At 45.3% G+C, this 17,004-nt stretch overlaps 1 long non-coding RNA gene across 1 annotated transcript; it reads left to right on the forward strand.

Moving 5' to 3' along the window:
- Positions 1 to 8,698: 8,698 nt before the first annotated feature.
- Positions 8,699 to 15,271, forward strand: LOC119853719. Its single transcript, XR_005292185.2, has 3 exons — positions 8,699 to 9,151; positions 13,161 to 13,289; positions 14,548 to 15,271. It is a non-coding gene; the product is annotated as an uncharacterized LOC119853719 (long non-coding RNA).
- Positions 15,272 to 17,004: the final 1,733 nt, after the last annotated feature.

The following is a 17,004-nucleotide window of genomic DNA, read 5'->3' on the forward strand; positions in this document are numbered from 1 at the left end:
TTTCTCTGCCCTGTGCTGATTGGCTGTTTATTCTAACCCTTTCCCTCACAGTCTTTTCACCTCATTGTCACTCCACACCTGTCCTGTCTTCTCCCCATTCTCCCTTCCCTTCCCTTTTCTTTCCATTTAGCCTATATGCTCCTAACGACTCTCCCCACAAAACCAACACAAACACTGTGAAACTAACATGATGCTTGCTGCCATTACATTGTTCATGTTGCTTGCATGTTATCCTTCCCCCAATCTGCCTTGTCTGGTTACAACGTAAACTCTTCAGAGTGGGGACTGACTGCTACTCTGTTTGCACAGTGCCTAGCACAGTGGGGCTATGTGCTCCAGGATAGGTGCCACTGGCTCCCTGACTCCGTCAAATGCTTCTTCTGAGAGCATATAATGCAGTGGTTTTACCTAGAAGGAAAGGATGTTCTGGTGGTTAAAGCACTGGACTGGGACTTGGGAGATGTTTGTTTAATTCCCAACTTTGTGATTTCAGGCAAGCCACTTTAATATCTCTGTCTTAGTTCGAGACCTACTTCACTGCAAGTTCTATGCAGCAGCATCTGTCTCTTGCTGCAGGTATCTATGGTGCCTATCCAACGGAATCCCAATCTCAGATGAGACTGCTAGGTTCTACAGCAACACCACAGCTACTCATAATAAAACAATCTGAGACTCAAAAGATCTTACTAAGAAACCAGATTTAGGATGAATAGCTGAGAAAAAAAATCAGATTAAAACAAAAGAAATGGTGCAATCCCTGTAATCTTCAATCTATGTGTAATCTGTACAATCTGTGTAGTTACCCTGGAGATGGAAAGGATTACTTGTCTAAAGTAATCCACTCCCCCAACCTTCAGTCCTTCTCTGACCCCTTGGCAGGTCAGAATGTCAGAATTCCCCCTTGGGATAAAATGTTTTGTTGTCATCTTGCTTTGCTCCCCAGGATCCAAATCTTTTATAGTCTGTGTCCCTTTAGATGACGCAGGTGCAACAGTACACACCCTCATATCAGGCAGGAAGGGGGAGAATCACATCAACATTGCAAACTATGTAATGTTTGATCAGGTGCACTGTCTGGGGGCTGGGAACAGACAGAGTTCAAACAATCTCTTATGTGTACAATAGCTATTGTCCCCTATATCTGTTAACTCCAGAGCTAGAAAGGGGAGGTGTTGTTTCCCAATTTTCTCTCAAAGTCTAGCATTCAAAATACCCCTTTGATCTTGCCTTTACCTAGAGTGTCAAGGTAACAGGATCCTGGTTTGCCTATTAAGGGCTCTCTTTCCTCACTTAGAGCATTAGAGCTAATAAGATTTGGGGCCTGGGTCTCCATTGCCTTCCCCCTCTTGTTGTCATTTATACTTGTGAAAAGAAGGTGTAAAATGCTGCCATTTTGATCTGGAATGTTTTATACCCACTTTGCAGAGCTGTAAATGGTTGTTCAAGGCAGTGGAGCAGCAAGCCCTATATCCTTCTATTTCATCTCCAAACTCTCAGTTTCACAGGATATAAACTATTGTTCCCTTTGTCGACCCAAGCAGCTAGTCAAAGTTCAGGGCCCTGGGGATGTTCTATTTGGAAGTAGAAATTGATGGAGTCTGGTACTTCCTTTGATGCAGTTTTGTTTAATTACTAAAACGTACACAGTCCGGCTTCTCCAAATACAGGAGGCATCAAGAACAAAAGGAGCATTTTCTTAGCTTACAGTCCCAAGCCTCTTTAGCCAACAGACCCAAAACCACACTCTTTAGCTTTTTCCAAACTCACACAGTGCTCACCAGCTACTGCTTGGCTTTCTTGTCCCCCCACCCCGCCCCGGCTTTTATTTCTCTGTTCACGTCTGTCCTCAGTTTCTGTGTTTTCCCTTCTCTCTCTCTTTCTCACACACACATAAGAACATAAGAAGTGCCATATTGCGTCAGATCAATGGTTCATATATCTAGAGTCCCAGTGCTTCAGGGGGAGTACACAGAACAGGGCTGTTGGCATGACCCATCCCTGTCTTCCCCTTCCAGCTTTTGGCAGTCACATGATACTCAGGAAGAAAAGGAGTACTTGTGGCACCTTAGAGACTAACAAATTTATTTGAGTATAAGCTTTCGTGAGCTACAGCTCACTTCATCACGAAAGCTTATGCTCAAATAAATTTGTTAGTCTCTAAGGTGCCACAAGTATTCCTTTTCTTTTTGCAAATACAGACTAACACGGCTGCTACTCTGAAACATGATACTCAGGATATGTCTACACTATGAAATTAGGTGGATCTTATGGAAGTTTATTTTTAGAAATTGATTTTATACAGTCGATTGCGCATGTCCACACTAAGCACATTAAGTTGGCAGAGTGCATCCTCACTACCATGGCTAGCGTCGACTTTCGGAGCGTTGCACTGTGGGTAGCTATCCCACAGTTTCCACAGTCTCTGCTGCCCATTGGAATTCTGGGTTGAGCTCCCAATGCCTGATGGGGCAAAAACATTGTCGCGGGTGGTTTTGGGTACATGTCGTCAGTCGCCCCTCCTTCCATGAAAGCAACGGCAGACAATCATTTCGCATCTTTATTCTGTGCAGATGCCATGCTGCTGTCAGCAGATGGTGCAGTAGGACTGCTAATTGTCATCATCATCCACCGCTTCAGCTGCAACTCTGCTCTCCTGCAGACGCCATACCATGACAAGCATGGAGCCCGCTTAGCTCACCGCTGCTGTTGCGAGCATTGCAAACACCTCACCCATTATTCTGCAGTATGTGCAGAACCTGCAAAAGCAGGTGAGGAGACGATGACAGCACGATCACGACAGTGATGAGGACATGGACACAGACTTCTCTCAAAGCACGGGCCCTGGCAATTTGGACATCATGGTGGAAATGGGGCAGGTTCATGCCATGGAACTCCGATTCTGGGCCCAGAAACAAGCACAGAGTGGTGGGACTGCATAGTGTTGCAGGTCTGGGATGATTCCCAATGGCTGCAAAATATTCGCATTCATGAGGGCACTTCCATGGAACTTTGCTTTCCACTGCCTTGAAGCGCAGGAATGCATCACAACCAAGATGAGAGCAGCCCTCACAGTTCACAAGCGAGTGGCAATAGCCCTCTGGAAGCTTGCAACGCCATTCAGCTACTGGTCAGTTGGGAATCAATTTGGGTAAATTTACTGTGGGAGCTGCTGTGATGTAACTAGCCAACACAATCACTGACCTGCTGCTATCAAGGGTAGTGACTCTGGGACATGTGCAGGTCATAGTGGATGGCTTTGCTGCAATGGGGTTCCCTAACTGTGGTGGGGCAATAGACAGAACACATATCCCTATCTTGGGAATGGACCACCTTGGCAGCCAGCACATAAATCACAAGGGTACTTTTCAATGGTGCTGCAAGCACTGGTGGATCAAAAGGGACATTTTGCCGACATCAACCTGGCATGGTCGGGAAAGGTGCATGATGCTCACATCTTCAGGAACTCTGGTCTGTTTGAACAGCTGCAGAAAGGAACTTACTTCCCAGACCAGAAAATTACTGTTGGGGATGTTGAAATGCTTATAGTTATCCTTAGGGACACAGCCTACACCTTAATGCCATTGCTCATGAAGCCATACCCAGGCACCCTGGACAATAGGAAGGAGCAGTTCAACTATAGGCTGAGCAAGTGCAGAATGGAAGTAGAATGTGCATTTGGATGTTTAATAGCATGCTGGTGCAGTTTACTGACTAGGTTAGACCTCAGCGAAATCAATATTCCCATTGATATTGCTGCTTGCTGTGTGCTCCACAATATCTGTGAGAGTAAGGGGGTGATGTTTATGGTGGAATGGGAGGTTGAGGCAAATTGCCTGGTGGCTGATTATGCACAGCCAGACACCAGAGCAATTAGAAGAGCACAGCTGGGCGCCCTGCACATTAGAGAAGCTTTGAAAACCAGTTTCATGACTGGCCAGGCTATGGTGTGACAGTTCTATGTCTCCTTGAGGAAAACCCATTCCTTGGTTGAATCTACTTCCCTGTAAGCCAACCGACCTCCCCCCTTCAATCACCGCTTTCAGAGGCAATAAAGTCATTGTTGTTTCAAAATTATACATTCTTTATTAATTCATCACACAAATCGGGGGAAAACTCGCAAGGTAGCTGGGGGGGAGGGTGAGGAGGGAAGCACTGGGTGAGGTGGTAGATGAGGAGAGGTGGAAAGGACAAGCCCACACTACAGTTCAAAATTTATTGAATGCCAGCCTTCTGTTGCTTTGGCAGTCCTCTGGGGTGGAGTGGCTGGGTGCCCATAGCCTTCCCTCCCCCTCCCCCAGCCCCCGAATTCTTGGGTGTCTGGGTGAGGAGGATACGGAACTTGGGGAGGAGGGCAGGTGGTTATACAGGAGCTGCAATGGCGGTCTGTGCTCCTGCTGCCTTTCCTGCAACTCTACCAGACGCCTGAGCATGTCAGTTTGCTCCCCTATTAGATTCAGTATTGCAGCCTGCTTCCTTTCATCGCGCTCCTGCCTCCTCTCATCGCATTCATTTAATCTTTCCTGGACTCTGCCATTGTTTGCCTCCATGCATTCTGCTGAGCTCTTTCCGTGTGGGAGGATTGCATGTTCTCTGAGAACATTTCATCGTGAGTGCGTATTTTTGCCTTCTAATCTGCGCTAGCCTCTGGGACAGAGATGATAGGGGGAGCATAGAAACATTTTCAGCTGTGGAAGGAAAAAAAGGGAGCGTAGTATTTAAAAAGATACATTTTAGAGAACAAAGGAAAGACTATTTCACACTGAATCAAGCGATTCACATTACATAGCACATGTGCTATGTAGAGGTTGCATTTTGCCTCTTCTATTGAGTGCCTGCCGGTTTGGTGTGAGACATCACGCACACTTGGCTGGGCAACAGAATTCGGCTTGAAGGCAGCCATGGTAAGGCAAAGGGTTTCGACGTCTTCAACCTTCATAACATGTGGGAATGGTTTCAAACAGTAGCGCCCTCCTTTCCCATACCAAGCAAAGCCCGTTGGGTTGGCCATTTAAAAGGAAGGACTGTGGTTTTAGGGTGAATGTGCAGCACAACCCAACTCCCCTCCCCCCCCCAATTCTCTGGGATGATCGCTTCACCCCCTCCCCCACTGCGTGGCTAGTATCAGGGAAGATCCTTGCCAGCCAAACATGAACAGCTCAGAATGAACAGACCTCCCCCCACCATGTGGCTGACAGCGGGGAGGATTTCTTTTCAGCCAAAGGCAAACAGCCCAGCAGGAATAGGCACCTCTGAATGTCCCCTTAAACAAATTTCCTGTATTTGAACCAGGTGACCATGAATGATATCACTTTCCTGAGGCTAACACAGAGAGTACCTCCAGGAGATCTTCATGGAGATGGCCCTGGAGGATTTCCACACCATCCCCAGACACGTTAACAGATTTGCCAGTAGCTATACTGGCCGCGAATGCATCCCAAGTCTTCAAGGCAAATTAATCATTAAACACACTTGCTTTTAAACCCTGTTTTATATTTACAAAGGTACACTCACAGGAGGTGCCTTCTCCGGCTTCTCCGGGAGCCCGCCTTGGGAGGGTTGGGAGGGTATTGGCTCCAGGGTGATGAACAGTTCCATGCTGCCAGGGAGAAGGGATCCCCCGCTTGCCTGCTGTGTGCTATCCTCAACCACCTCCTCCTCCTCCTCCTCCTCCTCCTCATCTTCTTCATCCACAAAATCCTCATCCCTGTTGCGTGAGACTCCCCCCTTGCAGGTGTCCATGGACAGTGGTGGGGAAGTGGTAGGGGCTCCCCCTAGAATTGCATGCAGCTCATCATAGAAGTGGCATGTATGGGGCTCTGACGCGGAGCGACTGTTTGCATTCTTTGTTTTTTGGTAGGCTTGCCTCCACTCCTTAACTTTCATGCAGCACTGCTGTGTGTCCCTGTTGTAGCCTCTGTCTATCATGCCCTTGGAGATTTTGGCAGAGATTTTGGCATTTCATCTTTTGGAACGGAGTTCTGCCTGCACGGATTCTTCTCCCCATACAGCGATCAGATCCAGTAGCTCCCATTCGGTCCATGCTGGAGCTCTTTTGCAATTCTGTGACTCCCTGGTCACCTGTGCTGATGAGCTCTGCATGGTTACCTGTGCTGATCAACTCGCCATGCTGGCCAAACAGGAAATTAAATTCAAAAGTTCCCAGGTCATTTTCTGTTTACCTGGTCAGTGCATCTGAGTTGAGAGTGCTGTCCAGAGCGGTCACAATGGAGCACTCTGGAATAGCTCCCAGAGGCTAATACCATCGAATTACATCCACACTACCCCAAATTCGACCCAGCAAGGTTGATTTTAGCACTACTCCCCTTGCCGTGGAGGAGTACAGAAATCGATTTTAAGAGCCCTTTAAGTCGACAAAACAGGCTTGGTCGTGTGGACAGGTGCAGGGTTAAATCGATCTAATACTGCTAAATTTGACCTAAACTTGTAGTGTAGACCAGGGATCAGACAACAAACTCCTCCGCCTACCCAATCCAAAACTCCTGGGTGGGGTCTATTAGGCTTTATTTTAGGTCTGGCCCCTTAACTGCCTCAAAACTATTTTAAGTGAAAGGTGCATTCACCCATCACTTCCAATGAGGTGTTTGTCTTTAACTCCTCTCTCCCACTCTCTCTTATTATCTACATTGATTGTAAGCAACTTGGTTCAGGGATCTCTCTCATTACATGTAGTTCTTACTTTGTAAAGTTCTTTACTTTGTAAAGAAAGAGGTGCCAGGGCTCAAAATGGCATCCTCCACAGAGTGTGACCTCCTATGCACAGTCGGTGCGAGGTCACGCTTTGCATGGAGGTGTAGATTGCATGCATTACTAAACACCACTGACAGAAGAGGTGCTGGGGCTGTGCCCCAGCATGAAAAGAGGTGCTGGGGCTCGGCACCAGCAAGCGTGGCACAAATTAAGCTCTGATTATGTGTCTCGAAAATGCCTAGTTTGCTTTGAGTGTAATGGGCTCCCTGGAAGGCGGGTGGTCTACTGCTCAGGATTGATGCTCAGGATTCCTTGGTTCAATTCTTCACTCAGATGCAGACTCCCTGTAAGACCCTGGGTAAATCACTTAATCCGTGTGTCTCAGTTCCCAATCTGTGAAATGGAGGTAATACTTCCTTACTTCACAGGGGTATTATGAAGGTGAATTAATTAATGACTGTGCATTTCTCAGATACTAATGGTGAAAGCCGTATTTAAATGGATAGTAAACGTGTTGGGTTATATATGCTCTTTGAGGCTTGTACGTGGAACCCTCTTGTTCCAGGTCTGGCTGTAGTAATACCTGTATCACACGGAGGGTAAGCACTACCAAACAGGGGAAGGGAGTTGTCTTGGAAAAGCAGACTGCAATTTATAAAGAAGCCCTTCCTGCCAACCCCTTCTTCAGGGTCCAAGAGCAGAGTTCCTTGAAGAGGGTGGGCTGAAACTCCCCTCTTCCCTCATTTGGGAAAAACAAGTCTGGTTATTAGTAGCTTTCAGCTGACCTCTCTCCCATTATCATGGAATTTAAGGCCAGAAGAGATCACCAGATCATCTAGTCTGATCTCCTGTGCAACAGAGGCCCTCAGCACCTACACACTAAACCCAACTGAAATTAAAGCAAAGTAGTACAGCCTACAGGAGACTAGACTATTATGTCTACCAGCAGAGCTGAGATGGGCTGGCCAACTTTCTAATTTGCAAAACTGGACACTGAGCTTTGGAATCTTCCCCACCCCCTACTCTGCTTCTTACCCCAAGATCCCGCCCCTGCTCCGTCTCTTCCCTTGAGGCCCAGTCTCTTCTCCACTTCTGTACCCACCCCCATTATTCACTGCTCTCTCCACCTCCCTCCCCCCGCCAGCTGAGCAGGGCTTTAGGGGTGGTGGGGTGACTGGGGCAGGTCGTTTGAGGGAGAGCCACACTCCAGGAATGAGAGTCATGCTCCAGGGGTGGAGGGATGATGGGCATAGGATGGGGGTGGGAGAACCAGGCTCCAGGAGTGGAGGAGTGACAGGAGTGGGACGGGGGAGGGAGAGCCATGCTCTGGGGGTGGAGGGGTGACAGGGACAGGAGGGGAAGGGAGAGCCACGTTCCAGGAGTGGAGGGGTGATGAGGGTGGAAGAGCCATGCTCCAGAGGCGGTGGTGTGATGGGCGCAGGATGGGGATGGGAGAACCAGGTTCCAAGGGTAACGGGGTGATGAGGGGCAGGACCGGGTAGGGAGAGCCACACTCCAGGAGAGGAAGGGTGATGGAGGCAGGACAAAGGAGGGGGAGCCATGGTCTGAGGGTGGAGGGGTGACGGAGTCAGGTTGGGGGAGGGGGAGCCATGGTCTGAGAGTGGAAGAGTGACGGGGGCAGGATGGGGAAGGGCGAGCCATGCTTTGAGGGTGGAGGGGGAGCTGCACTCCAGGGGTTGAGGAGTGACCAGCAGGACGATGGAGGGGTGACTTGGGCAGGACAAGGAAGGGAGAGCGATGCTCCAGGGGTTGAGGAGTGACAGGGGCAGAATGGGGAAGCGAGAGTTGTGCTCTGGGGGTAGCACAAAGGAGTGATGGGGACAGGACTGGGGAGGGACAGCTTAGCTCTGGTGATGGGGGGGATGACTGGGACAGGACCAGGGAGGGAGAGCCATGCTCCAGGGGTGGAGGGGTGACTGGGGCAGGCTGGGGGCAGGGCACAAAAGAGGCTGAGAGCGGGGCCCGGACAGTGAACCCAGCCACTGGCCCTGCTCCTCGAACGCCACACGCTTCAGGATCCCTTCCCCTGGCAGCCAGTACCTCTCTCCACCGGGCAGTTCCTGCATGATCCTCCAGCTCCAGCAGCAGCTGCTCTTCCCATCCTCCTGGAATGGAATGGAAGCTGATTGAGGACCAACTTTTGGTGTCTGGTCAGTAGTAGTGACTGGACACTGTCAGGTCCCCTTTTCAACCAGACTTTCCAGTCAAAAACTGACACCTGGTACCCCTAAGCTGAAACCCAAGAGAGCCAGTTAGGCTGAGATATGGCATCCTGACAGCCATATTTATTGTCCTGGGTTTTGGCAAGACCTGCTGGGAAGTAGGAATGTGTATATAAAGATCACCTTTCTCACAGACCAGGCAGAAATTTGGAAGGAGCCTGCCTGACTGTGGGAAGAGATATCATTTCAAGAAGTATTGGGTAAGCTACTTATTGCTTGTTTTATCGAGTAATATTTCTTTGTAAGGACTCTGGGGCAGATACTTCCACAAAATGTGTGGTACAGACCCTGAGACTGGATGCAGGGATGTTTCTTCTTTTTTCATTTAACGCCACATGAACCAGAGACCCTGACAATGGGAATTTTTGTTAAAAAATTCAGGAACTTTCTGTTTTGTGGCTTGGCCTGTAATCATAAATGATATTGCATCTAACTAGCTATGTAATTTTATGACCTGTCATTTCTTTCGAATCCTTTGTCTGTCCTGCTGCTGCACAGCACAGTGTCTGCCCTTTGCCCCTCAGATCGCCTTTGGAGCATCAGTGAAAGGAAGTGTTGTGTGTGTCCCAGAAAGCCATGTTAGCACATTGCTGTAGCCACACTGGCAGACTACCACCAGCAGGGCTGGTACAGTAGCAGAAATAATCTTTTTTATACCATGTGAGTGAAATGGCAGCCATCATACTGCAGAAAGCAGCTGGTGGAAGACATGGTTCTGATCAGACCTAGCAAGATTAGGGCCAGGGTACACCTGAGACATGTACAAGGGTAGCTTAGAGATGGGAGTGGGCCTGGGAGTCCAGAAAGGCAGCAGTAAATGATTGGGAATTGGATGTTTATACACCAAACATGAATGTCACATTCTCCCTAGGGTAAAATTCACATTGCCTGGCTTACATTTGTTTGTGTGCAAAGAAAAGACACTTGTCCCTGATAAGCGAGCATCAAAGCTGAATAAAGATAAAGTTCCAAATGCAGAGGCAGATAGTGAGAGCAGCTGTCCAGCCAGCCTGCTGGAGAAGATATAGCTGTACAAATACAACACGTCCCTTTTATCATGAAACAGCCTGCAGAGGCGAGTTATTTATTTAAAACGTTTGCTCTCAGAGAGCCTGTCTTGCTGAGATATACATCTTGCTTTTATGAGAGTCCCAGAGATGCCAGTTAATTATTATTTCACCCAAGCATACTTCAACTGGCACTCAGATAATTACAATGCATACCACTCATGCAAAAGGTGCAGACAACACTGAGCAGTCATGATGGCACTGAGAAGCTTTCTAAATGAAGGATTAAGATTTTCTTAAAGTCAGAAAACAGGGGTGTCTGTTCTAATGGACTAGGGAGCTGACTCCAGCTTTCTTGGGCACAGCAACCCTAAAGCCTCCCTCCCGCAGTCCATTTGAATGCTGGATACTTTAATAATAATAGCACTTCAATATTTTTGTCTGTAGATTCCAAAGCAAGAAAATCTGAGGCCTGGAGAGAGAAATAACTTAGCCAAGGTCACCCAGCAGGAACTGAACATGGTCTCCTGATGCTCCAGTCATTGCCCTGTGCACTAAGATGCATTGTTTCCTTTAATACAAATATATATTTCAATGTATATGAGTGTTATCAAAGCTGGCTTTCAGTCTGCATGACATCTTTCAGGTGACCTGCAAGGGGAGGGGAAGTTGGTTACAATACCCTTTTGGTGATTCTTACAGATGGACTAAAAGGCTACCCTCTGGATAAGGGCAAGTTTTTTACAGAGCCATTGTGGCTTTCTTTCTCCCACCCTTTTAGTGGAGTATCCTGATAATACTTTCCACGTGGAGGTTAGTACTTCCCTGCAGTACACCTGTGCCACGGCCATTACCCCACTTCTCAACCCTTGGTTCTTCACACAGTTTTAGCTGCATCACTCCACAGGACAGAGCTGTCTAACTTGAGGGGTACATTTCCAGTGTATAGAGGCTCAGGAACCGAACTTCCATTAACAACACTAGCAGGAGTTCTGCATCTAAGTCCTTGTGTATTACACCAAGCCTTGCCCCATTGAATTAAATGGCAAAACACCCATTGACTTACAGGTGACAGCTTGCCTTATTTAAGTGTTGTGACCACACGCAGGCAATCTTAAAAAATTTATTTGCACACAATACTTTAGTGAAACCTAGCCAAATTAATGGAGTTACACCAGTGTAAAACTGGAGTAACAGAGGGGTGAATCAGGACCCGCCCCACCATGTGTGCTATTTCCCCCTCCCCTTCATTTTATAGTTGCTCATACTTTCACACTTTCCCATTATCTGGCTGTTTAGAAGGCTTCGTCCCACAGAACTCATATACATTGCTACCAGTGGGTAGGAGCAGGCTGCAGCCACTACCCCAGGACTTGCTAGGCAACTACTGTGTGACAATTCCCCCCCCTACCATCCCCCAAATGTGGAACGCACACCAATGCTTAGAGGGCCTGAGTTGACAGGACAGGCTTATGATCTGTTTTATGGATTAGATATTGACCAGAGTGTTTCCAGGACTGATGGACACTGGTTCACATGTAACCCCAATCTCTTTGTATTATTTCTGGTAACTACCATCAGTATGGAGGGGCTGAGTCAAGCCTTGTGTGCATATATGGTCTTGGACTGTGCAAGGAGATCATGCTGAGCTCCCAACAGAATTATCATGGAAAGAAAACTGAGAAAAAGAGTGGCCTAGTGATTATGGCAATGGCATGGGCCTCAGGATCTTTTGGGTTCAAATCCTACCTCTGCTGTAAGCTTCCTTTGTGACCTTGGGCAAGTCACTTAATATCTCTGTGTGTTAGTTCCCCATCTGTAAAATGGGAATAACAATATTTCCGTTCTTCTACCTTTTGTTTGATCTATTATTACAGATTGTAAAATCATTGAGGCAGGGATTGCCTTTTACTACATGTCACTGAATGCCTAGAATACAGGGGAGGGGAGGGTTCCTCGCTCTGTTAGGGCCACTTGCACTAACATAATACTCCTATCATTAATAATGATGGAAATGAAAGACGAACACTGGGAATGAGAAAATCTTGGAGCACATGTAAAACCCCTGTACAAAAACATTATACAGGGAAAATGAGATGATGAATTTCCATAATTTTCAAAAGTCTGTCAGTATTTTGAATGGCTGCCGACTTTAAATCTAAACTGACATGTTTCTTATGTTACTGTGTGTAGGGGGAGATAATTGCATCTCATTTCTCCACAGTTCACTGTGTAAAATGCTGAATTGCATTTCCACTCTGTCTGTTCTTCTTAACTCTGAGGAGCTTTAACTACTTTTGATTCTGGAGTCCCAGAAAATCACTATTTAGCAATTAACTTTTTTTATGAACTATTAAGCCAAATATGACTGAAAATGCCAACAAAAATATGTCTGAAAAGATAGATAACATGGCTGTGCCAATAGAAACAGATTGTTGCACTATATGTTTCCAATGTATTTAATGAACGTTTTGTCAAATGGAAAGGTATACTGATTCTGACTCTCTAAAAATAATTGTCTTAAAACTGGGAATTTTAAAAATACAAATAATAATCCTATGCTGCAGCTTTAAAAACATAAATTCTTCAACTATTCATATGTGTTTCTTTTATGACCTGGAGTTCAAATTTTGCTGCTGTTTCACTGCCTACAGTGAAGCTGGAAAAAGCATGTTTGGTTTTGAGCTCTAGCACTGTTACACAATCGTGAAGGCCGAAGTTCCTATCTGTTTTCCTTCTGTAAGCTGCGAAGGTAAATAGCTGTCTCAATAGCTATTTCAAAAAACATTTGTAGGCCTCTCTGTAATATCAGTCTGTACATGAAAAAGGGATTCCTCCATTCTTTAATTCAAAGTTCCATTCAAAGGCACCTGATTAGAAAGATTTATTTAGGGTTTTCCTCACTTTATTACTTTCATTGTAGAAGACTGTTCGCAATGATAGTACAAGGGCGAATGCTACATGGTCTTTCCCAGCAAGGCACAGGGGTTCTTGTTTGTAAATGGTCTTGTTAGCGTAATTTTAGTTAGGTGTTTGTTTGTGCAGCCTAAATACCAGATAGCATGCTCTGCAATGTATTGCCATTGCAATGTGAATTACAATATCAGTAGAGTATGTTTTATTGAGGAGACTCTTTAGTACGCTTCCAACCTAGTTTCCTGGCAGGTCATGTATCTACTAATCTTATCTCCCTCTCCCCTAGCTTGCACTTTCCTAATGTAAAGCGCTGATAGATCCTTTCCTCTGGATGTTAGTGGAAAGAAAGCAAGTTGGCTTACTTGGACAGAAATGGTGATTTATGAAGGCTGAATGGATGTGCACTGCAGAAAAGGTGGGACTAGTGTGACTGATTCAGTTTTTGTCCAAAGAGGTTCGAGGTTAACAAAATTATTCTAGGCAAAATATAGAATGAATGAATGCCCCTTGAAGTGCGAATATATATCAGAATCACTGATATAGTTGTGGCAATTAAACATAGCTTGTTGTATTTAAATTCTACTTTTAATTTTTAAACACTTCTTAGCAATCTTTGTTTATCTTAATAGTGTAACAGCCAATGTAGGCACCATAACTGTTGTTTGCAATATTTACCAATTGGAACCTGATGATATAGTCCAGATACAATAAGTTAGTTTTTGCTTCATCCAGCCCACTAGACAAACAAAGTAAACTGATGAAAAGTTATAGTCTAAGAATACAGGAAAGCTGAAGAAGTTTTCACTAATTGTCAGGGACACAGACTGGGCACCTGAACAGGAAATATTGTCCAATATTTGCTTCTCTTTCTCATGGTGACAAACACCCATGCTAATTTTAAGATGATAAAGCACTAAATCATTTAAGTAATGTCCACTATTTCTGAAAATCATGTGTAATGGGGTGTGTGGTAGACCTTCTTTGGAAAACCAGTGTCACTTGTGTTTCTAAATCTTTCTGGTAAGTCTGAAAATCACCTTTATGTGAGTTGTGTTTTATGGGGAAGATTTTCAAAGGCACAGAAAGGAGTTGGATACTTTAAAAATCTTCCCCATAATACACAACTACATAGGGTTTTCAGAAGTCCCTAAAAGATTTAAAAGCACAAGTCCCATTGGTTTTCCAAGGAAGGTATAGCTACACCCCATTACATACAACTTTTAGAAGTACCTAACTCCCCTTGAAAGTCTATGGTTATTGGGCATATAACTCTACTTTGGGTCTTTGAAAATCTCTGTCTACAAGTGTAACTGGAATTTGAAATGAATCCTACGTATTCAGCAAAGTTTTCAGAATAATGATTCAGCTGCAAATCAGTTATGATCCCACAGAATGTAAATGGAGCAATTAAAATCCTGGAGCATGATTTGTCAAACAAAAAGGAAGGAGATTAAGTCAAGTACACAAGACATAAATATGAGGTTAGAAATGACATTTGGCTGTGAAGTCATGTTTAAAACTTTTCCAATTTGGTTTGCAGCCAGCACACTGCCTAAACTACACATTTTTGTTCAATAGTTTACATGATATGTGCTTCTGCTTGCATGTTCTTTCCTACCATTTAAATCACTGAAGGAACATGAAATGTTATCTGTGGAATTCTTTTCCTTTAGGGACAACACATATGGTCTGAGTTGCTTTGCTTAAATGTTTGGAAATACAGAGACCAACTGCCTTGACAGAGGTATGGTACCTGTCTTGTCCACTCCTTCCTGTTATGAGGGTCTAAAGATTAGAGGTATTTGGAACGATTTATGTTTTTTTCACATGCTTGGATAACTCATCTTTTGGTTCAAATGTGGACCTGTGAGTGAGTAATACCAGTGATCATTTTGACCCTTTGTGGATAGCTAACATGTATGGAGCATTAAGATCTTGAGAAAGGATCAGGTGGTCAGTCAAATCCAGCCTCTTTTCTGTTTTTTTTTTTCTGGAAGAGATTTGTAACATAGCATTGAGATTAAAGGACTCATTCACTCTTTTGATAGATTATGGTTGAGGGTCTGGGGTTGAAAGAAAAGAGTAAGGAAATATAATTTTAATATCCTATGTATATAGTGCTTTTCTCTCAAAATAATCTCATGCACAATAAACCTACATGACTGCTTTCACCCACAACTGAAATGTAGCCACTTCTCAGGTAGAAAGCAGAAGTGATTTAAGACAGGAAGCAAAGAATACCATAGACAATGGAAACTACAGAGAGAATTGAAGTAGGCAGAATGTTCTTAACTAAACTAGGTTGGCCAAGACCCAAAGATTATCACCAGGGCTGACCTTACCATGAGGCGAACTGAGGCAGCCGCCTCAGGTGCCAGACACTGTGTGTGTGTGGTGGGGGGGCCCTAAGACTCAGAGCATAGAAAATTGTGTCTGCTGCTGGTGCATATGTATTCTCTCTGCTCTAGATGCACAGAGATCCTGGAGTGCTGTGCTGGAGGAAGGAGGGCACAAGAGACATAATAGGCAGGCAGGAGAAAAGGTGGGAGGGAATAACAGAAAGCAGCAGAAACTGCAGGGAGAAAGAGGAGAAGGAGCCTCTTTTGTACCTCTCCCTCACTCCCAGGAGCCTGGACTGATTAACACCAGCTTCTCAGGGAACTTCCTGTTTCCTGCTGCTTCCCTGAACCCACTTGAGGAGAACAGGCAGTCAACTGAAGTAGCAGGAGCCAGTCAGGCCCTTAAGACTTTGCTATCTTCCCTCACTCAGGCCCTGCTACCAGCCTGCTCATTTGTTCCCTTCAATTGACTATTGAGAGCCACTATAGCTGGCACAGAACAGCAGTCATGAGTGAAAGAAGAAAACGCCCTCTGGGGCAGCATTCAGAAAAAGAAAGCAAGCAAAGGAAGCTTTTCCATCTAAGCAGGAAGGATCTCTTCTGAGATACACAGACACAAATGTTCACAGTGAGCCTTCCGGCCCCAGTAAGGATGTGAGTGGTGATGAGATGCCTGATCTTCCAGTTAGTCAGAGTGCAGGTGACCTGGCAGCTACTGCAGGATCAGTATCTCCATCTCAAATGGATGTAACCATGCACATTCCTGAAGAAAAGTGTAGATCAGAAAAGAGCGTGATGGAGGCGCAAGAAACAGCTGCTGCTCAGTTTAGTTCCCTAAGTCTAGATGATCCAGGACTGTGGACCCACTTGAATAGTAACCTGAGGGACTTCCTTGTACTGCATGGGTCATAGCAAGTGAAAAACTTCATGTTCCCCAAAGACAATGAAAATAGATATTTCCATCCAACACATTACTGGCGTGAAATCCCCAATGGTGACAAAGTGGAGAGTCCATGGCTTATGTACTCAAAAACACAGAATGCTGCATACTGTTTTTGTTGCAAACTCTTCCAGTCTAATGTTCCAGCCACATTGGGTTCTACAGAAACAAAGGACTGGAAAAATCTGGCTAGAAATCTGGCATGCCATGAGAAGGCAGCAAATCACCAGAGAGCATTCTATAGGTGGAAAGAGCCTGAGATGAGACTAAGGTTAAAGGCCACCACAGATGATCAGCATCAAGAGAAGATTGTATCAGAGTCTCTTTATTGGCAAAATGTTCTGAAAAGGCTCATTGCCATTGTGAGAATGCTTGCTACCCAAAACCTAGCATTGCGTGGCACTTCAGCTGTATGTGCCAAACAATGGAAACTTCCTTAAAATTGTGGAGCTGATGGCTGAATTTGATGCTGTACTCCAGGAGCATCTAAGAAGAGTCACCATCCAAGAAATGTATACACACCACTACCTTGGAAAAACAATTCAAAATGAGATCATACAGTTACTGGCAACAAAAGTCAAACAGAAGATTGTGGCAGATCTGAAGTCAACAAGATATTTCTCTGTTATTCTGGACTGCACACCTGACATCAGCCATACGGAACAAATTACTTGAATGGTGCATTTTGTAACAACAACAGAACCTAGTGAAAATGTCCCTCCAATGGTGACTGTCAGAGAGCATTTTCTAGAATTTATTGACTTTGATGATAATACAGGAGCTGGTATGACAAATGTGCTTCTTAAAAAGCTGGAAGATACGGGAATTACGATAGCTGACATGAGAGGTCA

This window comes from Dermochelys coriacea, chromosome 3 (assembly GCF_009764565.3).
Source record: "Dermochelys coriacea isolate rDerCor1 chromosome 3, rDerCor1.pri.v4, whole genome shotgun sequence".
Taxonomy (NCBI): Eukaryota; Metazoa; Chordata; order Testudines; family Dermochelyidae; genus Dermochelys; species Dermochelys coriacea.